The sequence below is a fragment of the Sinocyclocheilus rhinocerous genome, unplaced genomic scaffold (assembly GCF_001515625.1).
Source record: "Sinocyclocheilus rhinocerous isolate Xijiao unplaced genomic scaffold, SAMN03320098_v1.1 scaffold1127, whole genome shotgun sequence".
NCBI classification, from domain to species: domain Eukaryota; kingdom Metazoa; phylum Chordata; class Actinopteri; order Cypriniformes; family Cyprinidae; genus Sinocyclocheilus; species Sinocyclocheilus rhinocerous.
In genome coordinates, this window is record NW_015632463.1 from 414781 (window position 1) to 432116 (window position 17336).

Below are 17336 nucleotides of genomic sequence, written 5' to 3' on the forward strand. Positions count from 1 at the left end.
TAATTCAAATATCCACTTAATCTTTAATTTTTGGCCACCTTTTTGCAAAAGAAATGCGACAGCCTCAATAATTTCTTCAACAAAAACATGTGGACATCACAAACCTTACAAAAAAAATTAACCATGATTTTATCGTAGTAAAACTGCTTAGTTTTTGTTGTTGTTGTTGTTTTTTACATCCATAATATTTGGGGGAGCGGGCACAACAATACAATTCTGCTTAGGGCACCCATTCGGCCAGCAGCGGCCCTGTGTATCATAGTCTTTTACCTTTTTTTGCATAATAAATTAACATAATTCAAGGTTTAATTGTATTCTGTCTAAAGCCCTATTCGCACGGGATTAGTATTATCTGGGGACCTTGTGTGATTTTGAAATTACCCCCCAACATCTGAATTTCGTGTGGTGTTATTCATATTAATTTATGTACAAGTAACATAATAAGGTGATGTAACCGGTATGAACAGTATTGATCATCAAGTATTGATCAACTGCTGGTACAGTCAACGAAATTTTGTTTTTGTTCTCTCTCTGAGCTCACAACACAGCACTTGTTGAAGTAATAATTGAATTAAGATGTAGTTCATTAATGATTTTGTTAGTCAACAAATGAACTAAAGATGTATTGCGCAGTTGCTGCTCTCAGGTCCCTCTGGACGATCCTAGAGGAAGACACAAATAAAGATATTGGACGAGAGAGGTAAATATGACAGAAATGAAAGACATAAAGGCATCATGTTACTGGACGGTTAACACTATTGATCCCCATGTCAGGGCCGGTGGGACGATTTGTGATTGACCATCCGAAAGAGTCTAATAATGTGGCAGGAAAGAGAACCCACATGGGACTAATGGCCCCTACTGTGCATGTTTTATTGGTCTTAACATTAGCCGAGGCATTCTCAGAGGTAACAGCATTAATTTGTTTTATCCTCCACTAGCAGCCTTCCAAAATGAACTCAGAGGTTGGAGTTTCCCTGTTACAAGTTCTTAATTTAATAATTAGCGCATTCTGTATTTGACAAGTTGCAGATGGGTCACTTCTAGTAATTCAAATTTTAGACTTAGTTTTAAAACACATGAACTATACGAAACAAAAAATGTAGAAAAATTGAATAAGTTCACAGACATTTCCTATAACCGTAAAAAAAAAAAATCAACAACACGTAATGCAATGCGTTATTCAAAATATGGGTAAAACACCAGTGACTAATCAATATGAAAAATTACTTTAACACAGTACTTTGAGCCATATTTTTATGGACTTTTCTGGGAATGTAACATCTGCAATGACACTAACACTCCAAAACGTCTTCCTATTCAGCTGTCCAGAGAGCTCCAATTCGGACAAATCTCAACTGCAGCAATCACTGCTCACTACCATCTGTATGAAATTAATATCCGATTAGTTTTGCGGCTGCAACAGCAGCCAAACGAGTTTCCCATGCAGACTCTTTTGTTGATAATGAGGACGCCAAACATACAAACATCAGCTTATACCGTTACACAACCAAAGATATCGAGAATTTGATTCCAGATTAAAAGATAATTAAAGCTGAAGGGACTGATGCTTTTGTTTTGAAGGTTTATTTCAGTCCTGCCTCTGGGTTGGAGTGCTGTACTTGTAGAAGTGGATTGTAGAAAAGTTCCATCATTTTGGAAGAGATCAGATTAGGACTAAATTTGCCTGAAAGAGAAAGGCAGCACTGAGATAAATGCCACTAGCCTGTGATTAGCATGAGTGAATTCAAGCTGGACCAAAGAGTCACGTATCATATTCATCAAACATTATTGATAAAACATTCTATTTACAAAAAAAATCACTATAAAAGGAAATGAGGCTTAAAAAAAACATAAAATAGAGGGGAAAAATGTACCTTTGCAATGCTGAATTTGTATTTGAGGCAGACATCTAAAATGAGTGGGGGAAGCAGAGCTTTTTAAGAAAAGAATAAAGAATGCTTTATCTATATGGAGCTTTTTAGTTATTGCACAGCCTGCTGTCACCTAAAAGGACCTTTCTGGGAAAAAATAACTTTTAAAGACAGGCAACGCAACAGTAGTATTTTTAAGAAGGAAACAATGCTGTAGCAACATTAACTGCATACGGACAAAATGTAAGCTGCTTTTTTCCTCGTTTCAAAGTCTTTGCAATCTTCAGGTGTCACATCAGGTGTGATAACTTAGTATATTAATCACGGTACTACAAATTATATAACTTTGTCTAATTGTAGAATTACTTAGAAGTATTGATCTCTTGTGTTCAGTAAAAATACCTGAACATCCTTAAAGCATTATAATTTTAGAAATGTCTTTTCAGAAAAAAATTATCTTTATTTTTTCTTACCTCTTTGGCAGTTCCTTTATGCTTAAATTTAACAATGTTTATGTTTATGTGCTTGAAACCAGTAAAACAGAAAATAAACTTAATTCTCTGAGAACAATTAATAATGGACTTGAGTTTTATATTCATCTTGTTTTAAGTATATTTCTTTTGGGAAACAAGAAATACAGTTTAACAAAATGATTTTTGCAGTGTGACGTTTTGATGCACAGATAAATGTAGAATGAGAATGTATTATAGGAGAGTCATAATATTACTGTCTCAGAAAGTAAAGGAATTTTGGTACCTTTGGGTACTGACAAAGAGCACTTGGGCTTTATTTACTCTAAAACGATGAGTAAATGCATCAGAATCGGAAACACCCCCATGTCCTCTCGTCTCACTGCCTAATGACATTGCGAATGACAAAGAATGCTTTAATAGGCTCTCTCACACAGCAGCTGAAATTGAATTTGTGGATACTTTGATTAAACCTGACAAGGACAGATTGAGTTTGACCTCTAACAAGAGGGAGACACACAAAAGAAGTGTGTGTGTGTGTGTGTGTGTTTTTTAGAAGGGGCAGAGGATAAGGAGCAGCAGACAGAAAAGTTAGACATTTACCTCAATAATTTCTGAGCACTTAAGTGCTGGTGTTGACGTCATGAACGGGCAAGGCTCCATTACTGTTGGGCTGTCATCCCAGAGAGTCAGATTGCTTTATAGTTACATAGAACACGTCCACCACTGCAAGAATCGAATACAAACCAGCATGTAAAACCACCTTTCATCCAAGTTTTGTACATTCAGCAGCCTGCGCCACAGTATTTAAAAAACTTGCTAGTCAGCATTTATCCTTTCAATCTCTCATTTTGTCAATTCAAAATAAACAATAACTGAATCGCACATGGTTGTTATCTCAGGGGACGGTCACTTGAGGTCACACAATGATGACAAGGCCATGTCAAACATACAACACAGAAAGAAGAAAGACTGAAGTGTCTGATTTGATTATTGATCTCCAAAAGTGTAATACCCATCGGGCCGTCCTTAGGGGGGTGCAACTGGTGCAGTCGCACCAGACCCCTCGCTTGAGGGGGCCCTGCAGTGAACGGACCGAGGGCAGCCCTTATACCCAAAAACACTCAGTAATGTTCACCCATTTGGGTCTTGTGAAAGAAATGTGGCATTGGAAATGTAATTGTTTTTGAAAAGCTTTAATGGCCAAGTGTTAAAGCAAGTCACCTTTTTTTTTTTTTTTTGCTGGTACTTCACACAGTGAATCTAACAAACTAAAAAGAGACGTTGTGGTAGAGAGGAAAGGATAAGAACTAAAGAAAGAAAAGTGATGATGAAGATGGAAAGAACATAAGGACAGATTCTCACAGTGATTTAACAGAATAAAAAAAGGGCCTAGATCAACAATCATGGTCCTGGAACAACAACATTATGACCAACCGATCAGCTTTTTAAGGTTTGTGAATTTTTATTTCCCTATGATTTGAGGGGTAGCTAATGTTTATGGTTAAGTATAGGGATGTGAAATTTTTATTCTTAAAGAGAGAACTTAAAATTAGTGATGCACCAAAAATAACAATAACAATAACAATATTAATAATAATAATAATAATAATAATAATAATAAGTGTTAGTTTTGTCTGAAATAGTTTTGGAGGGCCGAAATCATTGACCCAAACAGTGTCATTTGGTTAGCGTTTCTCCAAAGATATGTTTGACCATGTCAGTACATATTTTGTGCCCACAATGTGGATAAGCTACAACAGGTAAGCATGTCAGCAAACTGGACGCACCTCACCATGACCAAAAATGATGCTAGAGTAGCAATATGTAAAATACGTTCAGCTGAAGCAGCTCATTGCAGAGGAGCTTTACTACGAGAACACAACTGAACAGCATACTGAGTTAAATTACCCAAATTTAATAACCAAAACTTTAATTTCAGTTTTCGGCTAAATAAAAACTTTAATTTAAGTTTTGGTATAACTACTATATTTCAGTTATTAAAAATAATAAAACTAATAAAGCTTTAATTTCTGTGCAGAAAGTGAAATGAAACATCCAATAATTTTGGGTATTTTTGGAAAGGCAAAACATGCTAAAATGTTATTTGGTTTATAATGCAAAAAAATAAAGCAAACCAAAATGTATTTAATTCAGCCAACTGAATTAAAGACGCAAATAGAAAACTGCAGTGCATACAAGCATTTAAATAAATAATATAAATAATAATAATAATAATAAAATAGAGATGCCTATGGGGTTTAATTTAAATATGAATATCCATATTTTTTTTTTTAGATTTAATAAAGATTAACTAAGTAAATTTGGTCTGCTGTGATTGCTTTCCATTCTCGTACGTAATATGATGCACTGGCACCCTTGTAGAAACTGGAGGGGGTGTTTATGGGGAGGCCCACGGTTTAAGATATTGAAAACCCCTGCAATAGAGAGAAAGAAAGAATAAGAAATGGCCTAAGATAAGAAAGAGAACAAACAAAGAGTAAAGATCTGATGAAGGAGGAAGAAACAGAGAGAGGGAAAATAAGAATGAGAAATGTGAGAGAGATAAGAGGGGGAAACTGCTGAGAGCTGCAGAGAATGAGAGAAAGCAGAGAGAGAGAGAGGGGACTGGTGGGGAGTCCTAATAAAGGTTGAGGGAAGCCCTGGTAGTTTGGCCTCAGTCAGAGTGGGGAGTCACAGATGCCCTTGGCTGCTCGCTGAAGTAGCGCCTGTAATTACTCTGCACTCTCTTATCATTACGGGGTAAGCCGACATCTCACAGCTATAAAGCAACACACCACACTGTACCAGACACTCTGTCCAGAACCTCCCCAACACACACACACACACACAAATACACACTCCTTGCACATAAACGAAAGGTTACTTGACAGTTAACCTCTATCGATCCTGTGAACACCAGCAGGAAAATAGGGTGCGACTTTTGGCTCTGCTACAGTGTGACCGATCAAACCACGCGCACATAATTGAACGAACACATGGAGGCTTCATCTTGGTTATAGCATTTTCTGTCTGACTTTGCGGAGCTGCACTGGGCACTGCTGCATTTTAAATGAACAGCCAGAGCTCTGAATACAGCTGGCTGAAGAGGACGTCCCGGTCCGTACAAGAGTCCCATATTACAGTGTGTCTGGTGATATAGCAAGTGGGCAAAAGATAAGCAAGAGACAAAGCTGGAAAGCTCCAGCAGGAACATGATTAGCATTACTGCATTTGTATCACTGTCGCTAGTGTAGGGAATAACAATGCTTTACTAATAATGCAAATATTGCTTAATTATGCTCCCAGTGGGGTTGGTTGTATAGAGAAGATTGCTGGTTTAGTGGGGATTGTTGCTTTGTATGTTGTATGTTTACTGTTTATTTCCCTAGCGTGTGTCACCCTCAGAAAGGCAGAAAAATACCATGTAACAGTATGAGAATCCCTCAGCCAATTATATTAATTAAAAGTCATTGATGCGTGGGATTAAATTAGAGAGAGCTAGGGGTGAAAAGGGGATCACTGTAAGAGTGGTGCAAAGACAGAAAGAACGAGAACATGAAGAATTGCAAATATTTTCTTTTGTGGGTCAAAAAATGGCACAAACAATATTGATAATGTGACATCTGCAACACTGCTCTACTGGAGTATCGATAAAGTGGATAAACTTTGCTTTAAAGAAATAAAGCAATCGAAATTTACTCTATTTACTTTCTTAATACACATTCCTAGTCCTGTGCATGATTCAGTTGTACATGTTATACCAAAGCAAAAAAAGGATGTATTCATGATCTTTCATCAAAATGCAGTAGCTTGTCCCACCTCTCAAATGACTTCCCTATACTATCAATTCTACCTTTATATATACACTTTCTTTTATCTTTGCATGTGCACAGTATAAAAAGCAGACTCATGAAGCAAACTGATCTTTCACCAGTTTTTAAGAAGAGAGCAATTTTTAATAGATTTGCTAGTAAAGTGGTGCAATGTCTATGGATATTATCTATACTTGGGATATAATGATTTCTGAAATGCACAAGCATTTTTCTCTGAAGTTTTTCTTAAGTAAAGCTCCACAGTGATGATTAAAAATGATAGAGACTGTAAATCTGGCAAATGCTTAGAAAAGTCAAGTCTCATTGAATAATCACACACTAGAAAACTGGGAGTGTTAATTCAACTCTAAAAGATTTTAAATGGTCCCAATCTCTAAATAGGTATTTTAACACTTCAAAAAGTGCTACTGAAATAACTCCCAAAACAACTCCACATAGAGCTAAATTTGACCTCCAATAAGTGAGGAATAGTGGTGAATTCTAACACAAGCCAAAATTACATTTCTAACACTAGTGTAAGCTTTCTATTTATTCCTCTGGCTCAGTGTATATTTAAAACTGTAAGAGGGAAATATATCCCATGTAGTATATTGAGTCAGAAAGAAAACCACTCATATTCCACACAGCCTGTATGGTAACCTCAAAATTTAAATCCTAAGAAAAAAAAACAAAAAAAAACTTAGCAATGACAGACAGTACAAACACAAGCTTGTTTGAACAGAGGACATGATGAAAATGTTAAAGTTTTGAACCTGTTAACATTTAATGATCGTTCCTGACCTGTTAAATCAATAACCATCATAAACTTACCTCTCAGTTGCTTTATTCCTGATGTCTGCTGTGGTGCAACTGTAAAGTGCCTCACTGTATGATGTGCTGAATACGAAGTGAGCTTTGAAGAGTTCATCACCGTCAAAAACATATTGCTTTTAATTGCCTTCTTGTCCACAATGATGTAGAGTTTCTGGATACTCTATCTGTGTTCCCTACTGCAGAGCATGAGAGGCTGGAAAGATTTAACACTTGACACAAAGGTCTGAATGTCTGTACAAACCTGTAAAGAAAAGTAAAACAACACGGTCTAAATGAACATTCTTGCAAGATGAACAAATAAAGCAAGACTCCATCAAACCACACTTCCATTTCCAAAAAAAAGGGCACACTGTACAATTAAAAAATACCTTTAGAGACCTCAACAAATGCCTGAGGAGAAACACATTTTGCTGTCCTATTGTGACCTTTTGTAATTGGAGGAATAACAGCCTCAACCTAAACAGAGAAAATACAAGGAAATAAGTGTCAAAGAAAAAAAACGTTATTTATATAAATAAAAGCAAGAAAAGCTTTAACTTGCCACAATCACTTTCTCCTTGGGCAGACAAAATGAGCTAATCAACATATTTGCTAGTCATATCCTTATCTTGCAGTCTCAAGAAAGTTCCACTTTTTTCAAGAGCTCCCTGGCAACCTCCAAAAACCATCAAGATGTTCTGGTTAATCTTGCATGTATGATAAAGTACTGAATCAATGCATTATTCAAGTGCACTTCAATAGGTTATGTATTACGTTGTAATACTTGTATTCAAATAAGCTTTAATCACGAGTTGAATCAGGCTTGCTAAAATGTGCAGCTTTGGGATGCTCTAGGACCAGGTAATGTGGCTTTAAAAAAGACAAAAGCTTGCAATGCTGCAGATATCCATGCTCACTTTTGTCACAGATTATTCCTTGTAGGCAATTCACCACTCTCATGTGGCAAGCTAAACATTTCTGAGACTGCAAAAAGTAAGATATATTAGCCAGATCATTAGGCAATAATGCTTATTTAAAGCAGCGTAGGCAAATATGCAGTGAATATCAAATCTAAAACTAACTTTACCGCACTTGTTTTTGGACACAGCCATGATATACTCACAGATTTCGAACCGTTGTTTTGCTTTAAATGTCATAGACTGTAACAAAAGGTCTTTATACATTCAATTCGGATTTCAAACTTTTTCACTCGAGGTACCAATGAAAGGCATTACAGCAAACACTAAGGGAACAACAAAACTTTTGGTTTACTTTTAACCCTTTATTTTGTTAACTCTTTGCCAATTTAATGACTTGAATCAATGCATAAATTATGTTAATGAAATGAATTGCTAGTAATATTGATTTGCATTGGAGCAAATGTATTGTAAGTGTCCTTGCTGATGTTTCATTGCTTCATTTGGAAACAAGACTACATAGTTAATTCAGAACATGCATTCAGGGCCGTCCTTAGCAGACGCGGGGCCCGGTGCGAGGTAGGGAGCGGGGCCCCCCTCGGTCCGTTTCCGATCGCGTTCCGGAGGGAAGGGGGGGAGGTGGTTCCCCCTCGGTCCGTTCGCCGCGGGGCACCAGTTGCACCCCCTAAGGACGGCCCTGCATGCATTTCTCATAAATTTTATTTAATTATTTATTTTTATTCACTAATATTTTATTCATTGATTCATGAACAAATCATATAGCTTCAAAAGACTTTGCAAGTCTTAAGTAAAAAATAAAGTAATAAGTAATAAAAAAAGTCTTATTATGGTATTTTTGCATCCTTGAAAGCATTAACATGTTGTCATTGTAATAGAAAAGAGCGACCAATACAGTTCTTCAAAATGTATCCTTTCTGTTCCACAGAAGAAAGAAAATCATATTGGTTTGTAACTGCAAGATAACTGTGAGGAGATGAGAAGCCGAAAGTCAAATAATGACAGATAAAATAAATCCAAGATAAACAGAATTCAAGCATTTGTTTCTGCAGTAGCAGCTTCCAGTCACTTTGCTAAATCCTGGCAAACAGTATTTCATCCAATGCATGTGAGTCTGAATGAGAGAGAGAGAGAGAATAAAAGCTGGTGGCTGGTCCTCACAGGCAGGATTCGGCACAGCACACCAACCGTCACTTGCTGTATCTCCAGGGTGGAGTTGGCAGCAGCTCAGTGATTTCTGACAAAATTACCATCTGTAACAGCCTGGAACTGGACACTGCACACTACCACTCCCCACACACACCTCACCTCCACTGGATAAACAGCACCCAGGGGAGAAATCAGAGTGGCCACTCGCTTTCTTTTCTCATTTTCTAAGATTTTTACACTTACTCTTTCTCACACAGTTCTTTGTAATCCAGTTCCCAGAATAGCACCTTTCAAATCTCTTTCTCTTCTTTTTCTCCCTTTGTCATTAGTTTCATTCCTTTCCATTTTCATTTTATTAAAAATTCAACATGGCAAATGCATATAAAATATAGAGCTCAATAATACATGGTTAGCCAATCATATAAGCATAAATGTCATGTGACTAACTACTCTTAAGCCGCAGTAAAATGGCATGGTGACTAACTACGCAAATCCAAACACTCTAGTATCAATATATACTGAGAGCAACCCACCAGTTATTTGTGTTCCTATGCAGGACTAAATTAGTACAAAATGTCATGCTGCATGAAATGCTGCTAAACACCATGTTGGTGTGTGTATTTGTGTTTTCTGTTGCTTTGCTGTGTCATGCTGGTTTTTGGATGTGGTGTTGAAGAGCCGTGATAGCCGCGGTTTCCCGCTCTTTAACAGTAGCATGGGATGGTGTTCGCAACCCGGTGCTTTATGTTGATACTCTAGAGTGAATCATCAGTGTCGCCATTCCAGTGGAGGGCTGCTGAGATTCTGATTAGCCCTGTCATGCTTCAGCTGTCTATCAAATGAGGCTGTAAGTGTATACTTTATGCCTGTCCAATACGTATAGAGCCATCTTCTCTAATGAAATTATGTCATATGCATCCCTTCCCCCACCTCGCTTGCAAATAATCACTTGCTTCCCCTTTTGGTTGGATAATGCATTATATTATTACACCATATGGGTAATTGAAGGAGAGATGGTGGAGAAAGAGTAAGAGATCAAGGGAAATTAATCAGAAATTTTGTCATCATGAATTTCATGTCATGTAAATGACCGAGCAAATTAATGGGAAAGGTTGTGATGTCCAGATGAAAGAGAATGGAAAGCAACTTTGCAATATTTTGTAGCGAATGGTATTGCAAAGTTGTTGCAAAGTAATTCTATTGCAGTATTTTAGTAATATTTGTTATATATTACAGAGCTTATAGTCAGCTAATGTAAAGCTAATGGCTCACCCTTTGCGGTTTGCTTTATACAAATTTACTAATCTCCTAGGTAACATGCATGAATAAATAATATAGGTTGTGTAATGTGATGCAGGTGTATTCCCTTATGCTTATCCACTTGTAAAACAGAAAAAAGAGCCTTTTCCTTATGTACATTGATTATTTGTTTTGGCTACTTTTTTGTTTTTATTAACAGAAATGTGTGACATATCATAATAAAGTGGTAGTTTTGTCCCAGGGTTTGACATTTATTAAAACTGGCAGGCCTTTAACAGATTTTTTCTTTTTGTTTTATAAAAGTCACATTAAAACTGGCACGGAAACATTTATTTTTGATACTTTTCAAATGCTGTTTTTGTATAGACTGTATAGTTTTACATTTGACCCAGAGTTTTAATCTTAAAAAAAAATTATATATATATATATATAAGGACTTCAAACACTACTCTGTCGGCTGCCATGCTACTGCTCCCTCTGCCGAGAAGTGTGCCATGAAGACATCCCTCACCCGGACTGCCTCTCTGGAGGAGTAGTTTGCTGCAACCCGACCCAGACCTGGCAGCGGCTCCTCTCCAGCTTGTCCCGCGCCCCTCACAGCAGGTGCCTCTCTCCCCTCCGAACACCTCATGAAGTTGTGGAGAACACATGTCGCCTTCACACACTTCTCCGCAACTTCAGGGTGGACCTCGATGAGCCGCCGGTACATCCTCCACTATATATATATATATATAATTTTTACATTTTAAAACGAGAGTAATGAATTTAATATTTAATTAGTGATTTTTTTTTAATTTATTACAACCTCAGTTTTTGGCATCATGTCCATAATAACAAATGATGTTTTCTAAATTGAGTGTACTTTGTTATCAACGAGACAACAGTGTCAGAAGAGCAGCTTGAGATAAAATTTGAGACACGATTCGTGAAGTAAAATCGAGGTAAATATCATATTTTTATCGTGCATCATTTACAATAAATTTGTAATTTTGCAAATTATGTAAAAAATAAAAAAAAATGAAATGCTGTGAAATACTGTACATAATTTGAGATATGCTAAAATGACACTGTGGTGGAAATGTTTATGACATGCATGACAGAAGAATTTCTGTCAAATTTCTGTATTTGCATAGACTGTTGGACATTTTAGTGGGCAGTTAAAACAGTGAAAGTGTTACAAGTGTGTTTTATTTTGTAGTGCACAGGTTCCAAAATGCCTGTATAGTTGAAGAAACACCAAACACACCTGACTGTTCAATTCGGAAGTAGGAGCTTCCCATGTGTACTTGAAAGTAGAATAATTTCCTATTCCTACCAATGCTTCTTACTGATCTCAGACCAGAGATAAAACCACAGCAGCAAAACTATCACATACACAATCAGACACACACAAACCTGAGCTTTGCAACCTCTTTGTGTCAGTGGAATTTTTATCAGGATTTGCGTGGGTGAAATCAATAGAATTTTACGGAATTTTTTTTACAGTGTATTTTATTAGAACTAGTCTGTTTACAAGCAACTTTCTATTGAGCTTCCCTTTCACTTGTTTCTAAAATGAACACAAAGTAGGCCGGAGGTACTGTGCTAATAAAACATTCAGCTTTTGTTCTTCTCCTCTAGTCTCATAAATAAACGTGCAATGCGAGTAAATCTTTTATAGAGTAGCAAACACATTTTATTTGCCAAAGTCCTGTAGTGACCAAAGCTTTTCTAAAAATAAAGATGAGGTGAACGCCAATACAACATTATGGGATGTACGATGAAGCGTTCAGAGTAAAATGGTCACAGGGAATAAGAGAGCAAATACTGTCTTCAAGCAGTTATACATGAACAAGTTTAAATGTCAAGTGAGTTATGAATGCTAAGTGTTCATGAATAATGCATTATCTGAAATATATGTGAGGCCTGAGAAAGGTGGTCTATTCTGATCGGACCCTTCAGGTCTTTGAGGCAACTTCATGTGAGGAAGAAACAGCTGCACTCTGGATAGTGATGCTAAATTAGTCCAGTTGTTCTCAAATGGTGGGTCGGGGCGCAAAACTGGGTCACAGGTCTGTTTTTATGGCATCGTGGACAGTGGAGAAAAACAATGGCACATGCAAAAAAAACAACAACAACACATTACTCTATAAGGGTTTTAAATCCAATCAAATTCTGTTGTATTTTGGCAGAAATTCATCTGCCACCTGGTAGACTTTAATGCTTATTTATGATACACATGATGTCCTGAAACAAAACCAATTGAGAGACACTGAATAAATCATCAAAGATGAAAAATCTAATTAATTTATGCAATTCAGACATATTCTCTTGGTTTTAAATTGTTATAATTCACTTTTTAATTAAATTAACCTTTTAGCTCTAAATATGGTTACGTGTTCCCTTGTTCGGGGAAAAATTTATGAATTTCATTGCATTAGATAACAAAATATCAATCCAAATGGCAGCTGCAACTGCAAGAAAACTTTCTCATAGCTAACTTTCCTAGTCACTTACTCTTAACCAACTGGTTCCAGGGTGATTTTTAATGGACGCATAAAATCAGTTCCCCTCAAGGTGTCCTAGCAGAGTAACCACAGGTATTAATAGTTAATTTGTTGAAATACATGTTTGAAAAAGGTTTGACTACAGAGAGTGTTGCAGTACATTTTGTATATTATATTATGCTGTGTAATTTTAAACCAATAACACCTCTTGTCGTTAAAAGTTTTTCTTGTTGTAAAGTGTTGTGCTAAGTTTATATAAAAATAAATGGGTTTATTAAACCAAGGATTTAATATTTTGTTATCCAAAAACAGTAATATTAGGATTTTTTTTATTCCTTTGATGGCAAAGCTGAATTTCAGCATCATTACTCCTGTCTTTATGTCACTTGATCCTTCAGAAATCAGTGTAATATGCTGATATGCTCTAATATGTTCAAGAAACATTTCTTACAGTTTTTCTGAATTGCTAAAACACTAAACCCCAATTTCTGAACCAAATTCTCACTAGCTTAAACCAATTTGTCGAATAAAGCACTCTTTCTGCTAAACCTTAATCACGTTCAGGCAGTTAGGCTGTATTTGCAAATCTCGTCCACTCTTTTTGAAAAACTCTAAACACATTCTCATTCACTTAAACACTTATCACACTATGATGCATTTGTGCTGCAAAATGCTGTACACAAGCGGCAAAAGTTAAACACAACTAAAGCACAGTTGTCATCGTTTACACACAACGATTCAAAATTGTTCACACTTGTTTCTAAAGAGAGTGTTATCAAGGCTGGATCTCACACCAGAGGGTTTTTTCTCTTTGTCTAGCAAAAAGGACAACATTACTTGTGATGTGGACAAAGTCCTCAGGCCGGACTCAAGCACAAAGACACGATGCTGCTGAGACGGAATGATTCTCTCATTGACCCTGATTTTACAATCGCACAACTTACAGTATTTGAGTGTACTGTAACATGCTATTCATTTAGAGTTTTATTTGACCTTTTTGGCCTTTGCAGTTGGACTGCAGTATTTTTGCAGTATCCAAGTGCTGAATATATACAAACATTCAATGCTATTCAATATTCAGCACAATACTATTCGTGCACATACAGTACATACAGTAGGCCTATACAATAGATTCACCTTACTCAGTTGTAATTACTATACTTTTTACAGAATTTCAAAATTGTTTACTTAATACAATATACTTTTTTCTGTAATGTTCTGGATGCAGTGTTCTCCATTTTTCTCTGTAGTGTCTATGCTCTGTAGTGTTTATTTTATTTTATTGACTCATGTGTGTGTGATCTGAGAGCACCGTTTGATTTTGTTTCGTGAAGTTTGAGTATTTGGATTTGTGTTTAAGGTTTTGAGAAAATGAGTGATGGTTTCAAGAAATGTGTTTTAGCAATTCAGAAAAACTGTATTAATGTTGAAAACATCTTTTTTTTGTGCGTGTGATACATTGTTTGTCAGGATTCTATGATGAATAGAAAGTTCAAAACAACAGCATTTATAAATGTGTTCTGTCACTTTTGATCAATTTAATGAAACAAAAAGCTTACTGACCCTAAATGTTTGATGGAAATAAATTGTTTTCTTCCATGTTTTAATATTTGTTTACATAAGGATGTTTGAACTGAATTCCCTGGGCCCGTCTTCGTACCTCTCTTAATACATCTGAGATGATTTGAAAGATGCCAGATCTTCTAATCGTGATAACCGATCTGTGGCTAATTTGGTTCTTCAAACGGATTTGCGGATCTGATTAAAATATCTGGATTAATTTGTCTAAGATTACTGCACGTTCTCGTGTTCCCCGTAAAGGGCAGATGTATCGATACTCGAAACCACGATCAGCAATGCAGAGATTGGCTGGCGGCAAGACAGCAACGTAATGACATCATATAATTCAAAAAGACACTCGACAAAAAACTTTCTGGACCTTTATAAGGAAACAGCCAAGTGAACAAAACTACATAAATGTTATAATAGATAAATTTCAATGAGTAAAACTGGCTGTGTTTATAGTATTATAGATTACACAACATTATAATATTATTTTCAAATAAATTTTTTAATTATTATTATTATAATTATTGTCCCCGGATTAGTAGGGTACTCTTGTAATAAAGTAGCAGTGGCTGGGACAGATTTTAAATGTCAATTCCACTTAAAAAGATGCAATCTAATCCTGTTTACAGGAAACAAGCCTGCTCCTGAGCAGGTTTAAGTTTACGGACCTGTTGCTACACTCTCAGAAATAAAGGTACAACAGCTGTCACTGGGGCGGTACCTTTTCAAAAGGTACACTTTTGTAACTATTAGGTTCTAATATGTACACTTTAAGTACCAATATGTACCTTTAAGGTAACAAAGTGGACCCTTTAGGTTCAAATAAGTACCTTTTGAAAAGGTACCACCCCAGTGACAGCTGCTGTACCTTTATTTCTGAGAGTATATGACAGCAAGTCCAGGATGAGCTTCGAAGTACCAAATAATCCGAGATCATGCCAAATCATCAACAATCAAATACAGCTAACAGAGTTAGCGACGTACGAAGAAAGGCCCCCTGTCTCTAAACATGTGCACAACATGGCAACATGACCTGTGCAGCATAACTGTTGTTAATGAATAGACTCTGTGTAAGCTTTAATGATGTTGTGCCTGTATAGGTCAAGCTGTGATGTTTTCTCCACGGACTAACATTGTGTTCCTGTGACTGTTTTCTCTCTGCAGAGCCACAGCTAAAAGGCATCGTCACCCGTCTGTACAGCCAGCACGGATACTACCTGCAGATGCTGCCGGATGGCACCATGGACGGCACAAGGGACGAGAACAGCTGCTTCTGTAAGCGTGTGTCCTTTCTCACTCGTTATTCACGCCTGACAGGCGCAGTGTGACCTCTGGTTGGTCAGTTGTAGAAACTATTGAGGTGTGTCTGTTTGTGTCCGTGCCTGTGACCGCTAGACGGACATAAAATGAACTTCTGATGTTCATGTCGTTAATTTCGTCTCCTCACGTGTTCTGTCTGTCTGTGTGTTGTAATTAATTTGAGAGCCCATTGTTGGCATATGTCCTGTATATCAGGCCTAAGGCCAGGTGTGTAACACTTGGCCCATGGTCACTGGTGCCACTCTGGGGATTCACACTCAGCGACATGATTGAAGATGCCGTAGCATTAATATTGGTCTGGACTAGAATTAAGGGGCCTAGCCAAAGCAGATAATTAGAAGAGGAGGCCATGTTGTATATATCTTTTTATCAGATGTACGAAGTAATTCATTTATTCACTCTTGCAGTTGTTGTAATATGGGGTGTGCAATATGTATCATCTAGGATACTTTCGTAATTGTTGTTTTAATAATGTCCAAGCCGACATTATAGAGTATGTCACTCATGTTGCAAAAACAAAATATCTGTGAGCAAAACACAGTGGTGTTTTGTTACTGAATGAATCAGCAATTTTGAACAAATGGTTTGAGTGAATGATTCAGTAACACATTTAATGACCCACTCAGCGACTTGTCACCTACTGTCAGTTTTATTTTCATCTTTAAAAATCATTTAACTTTTTAATTATTTCATATTTCTATATTCAATAATTTAATTTCTAAACATTGAATATTTCAAAAAATTTTAAATATCAATATTTCAAAAATAATTTATATACTTATACTTATTGAAATTGTAGTGTAAATGCAGTTATGCCACCTCTGAGCTCCATTAAACTGTCTATGTAAATACAACTATATGTCACTTCAGATGCAGCTTCACAAAAACACACTCACCAAAATATGGTCTAATTATTATCAACAAATCCCCCTCAAAAAAATAAAGATCAAATTTTTTTGTCAATATCATGCACCCTTAATTCTTAAACATAATGATTCAAAGTAGAACTGAGCTGGGTTTTACAGCCTGTCTAGAGATGTACAGTATATCGATTATCAGCTGATTCTTTAAAAAAAAAATCAGAATCGACTTATATTGGATATTTAATTGTTCATGTTCATTTCCTCTATTTTTACATTAACATTACCTTCACCATCATCTAACACTCAAAGTTATATTCTTTAAAAACACTAATAATGTAATAACACTGTTAAATATAATCTTTAGCAAATTTCCGAAGGAATATCCATTTTTCATATTGTACATTACAATTTGTGATGCCTAAATTCACTTGTAGCATTTAAAAAGATAGATTTTTAGTTTTTAATGTTTTAGTCGTAACTAATTTAGAATAAAATAAAAGTATAGCATTTTCATATCGGTTGAAATTAATGGTTAAATGGTTGCTCAGAATTAATTCATTTTTAATTTGCCTTTTTGAGGCTTATGTGCAACCACTGGCGATGCAACAAAGTTGAGCAGAGTTTTCCTGTATGTAAATGAGCAGTTATGCAATGCAGTGGCCACCAATGAGAATGCAGACAGTGAAAGTCAGGTGATTTTATTACTATTAGCAACCAGCAGCATCACAACTTCACAAACTCTAGCAGTTAATTCAGCATGAATGCACCTTAAGCGATCCAAA

The 17336-nt window shown here is 36.3% G+C and overlaps 1 pseudogene; it reads left to right on the forward strand.

The window, feature by feature from the left end:
* The window catches only part of LOC107742359 (fibroblast growth factor 13-like), a 43606-nt pseudogene that overhangs the window by 8602 nt on the left and 17668 nt on the right, over nt 1-17336 (forward strand).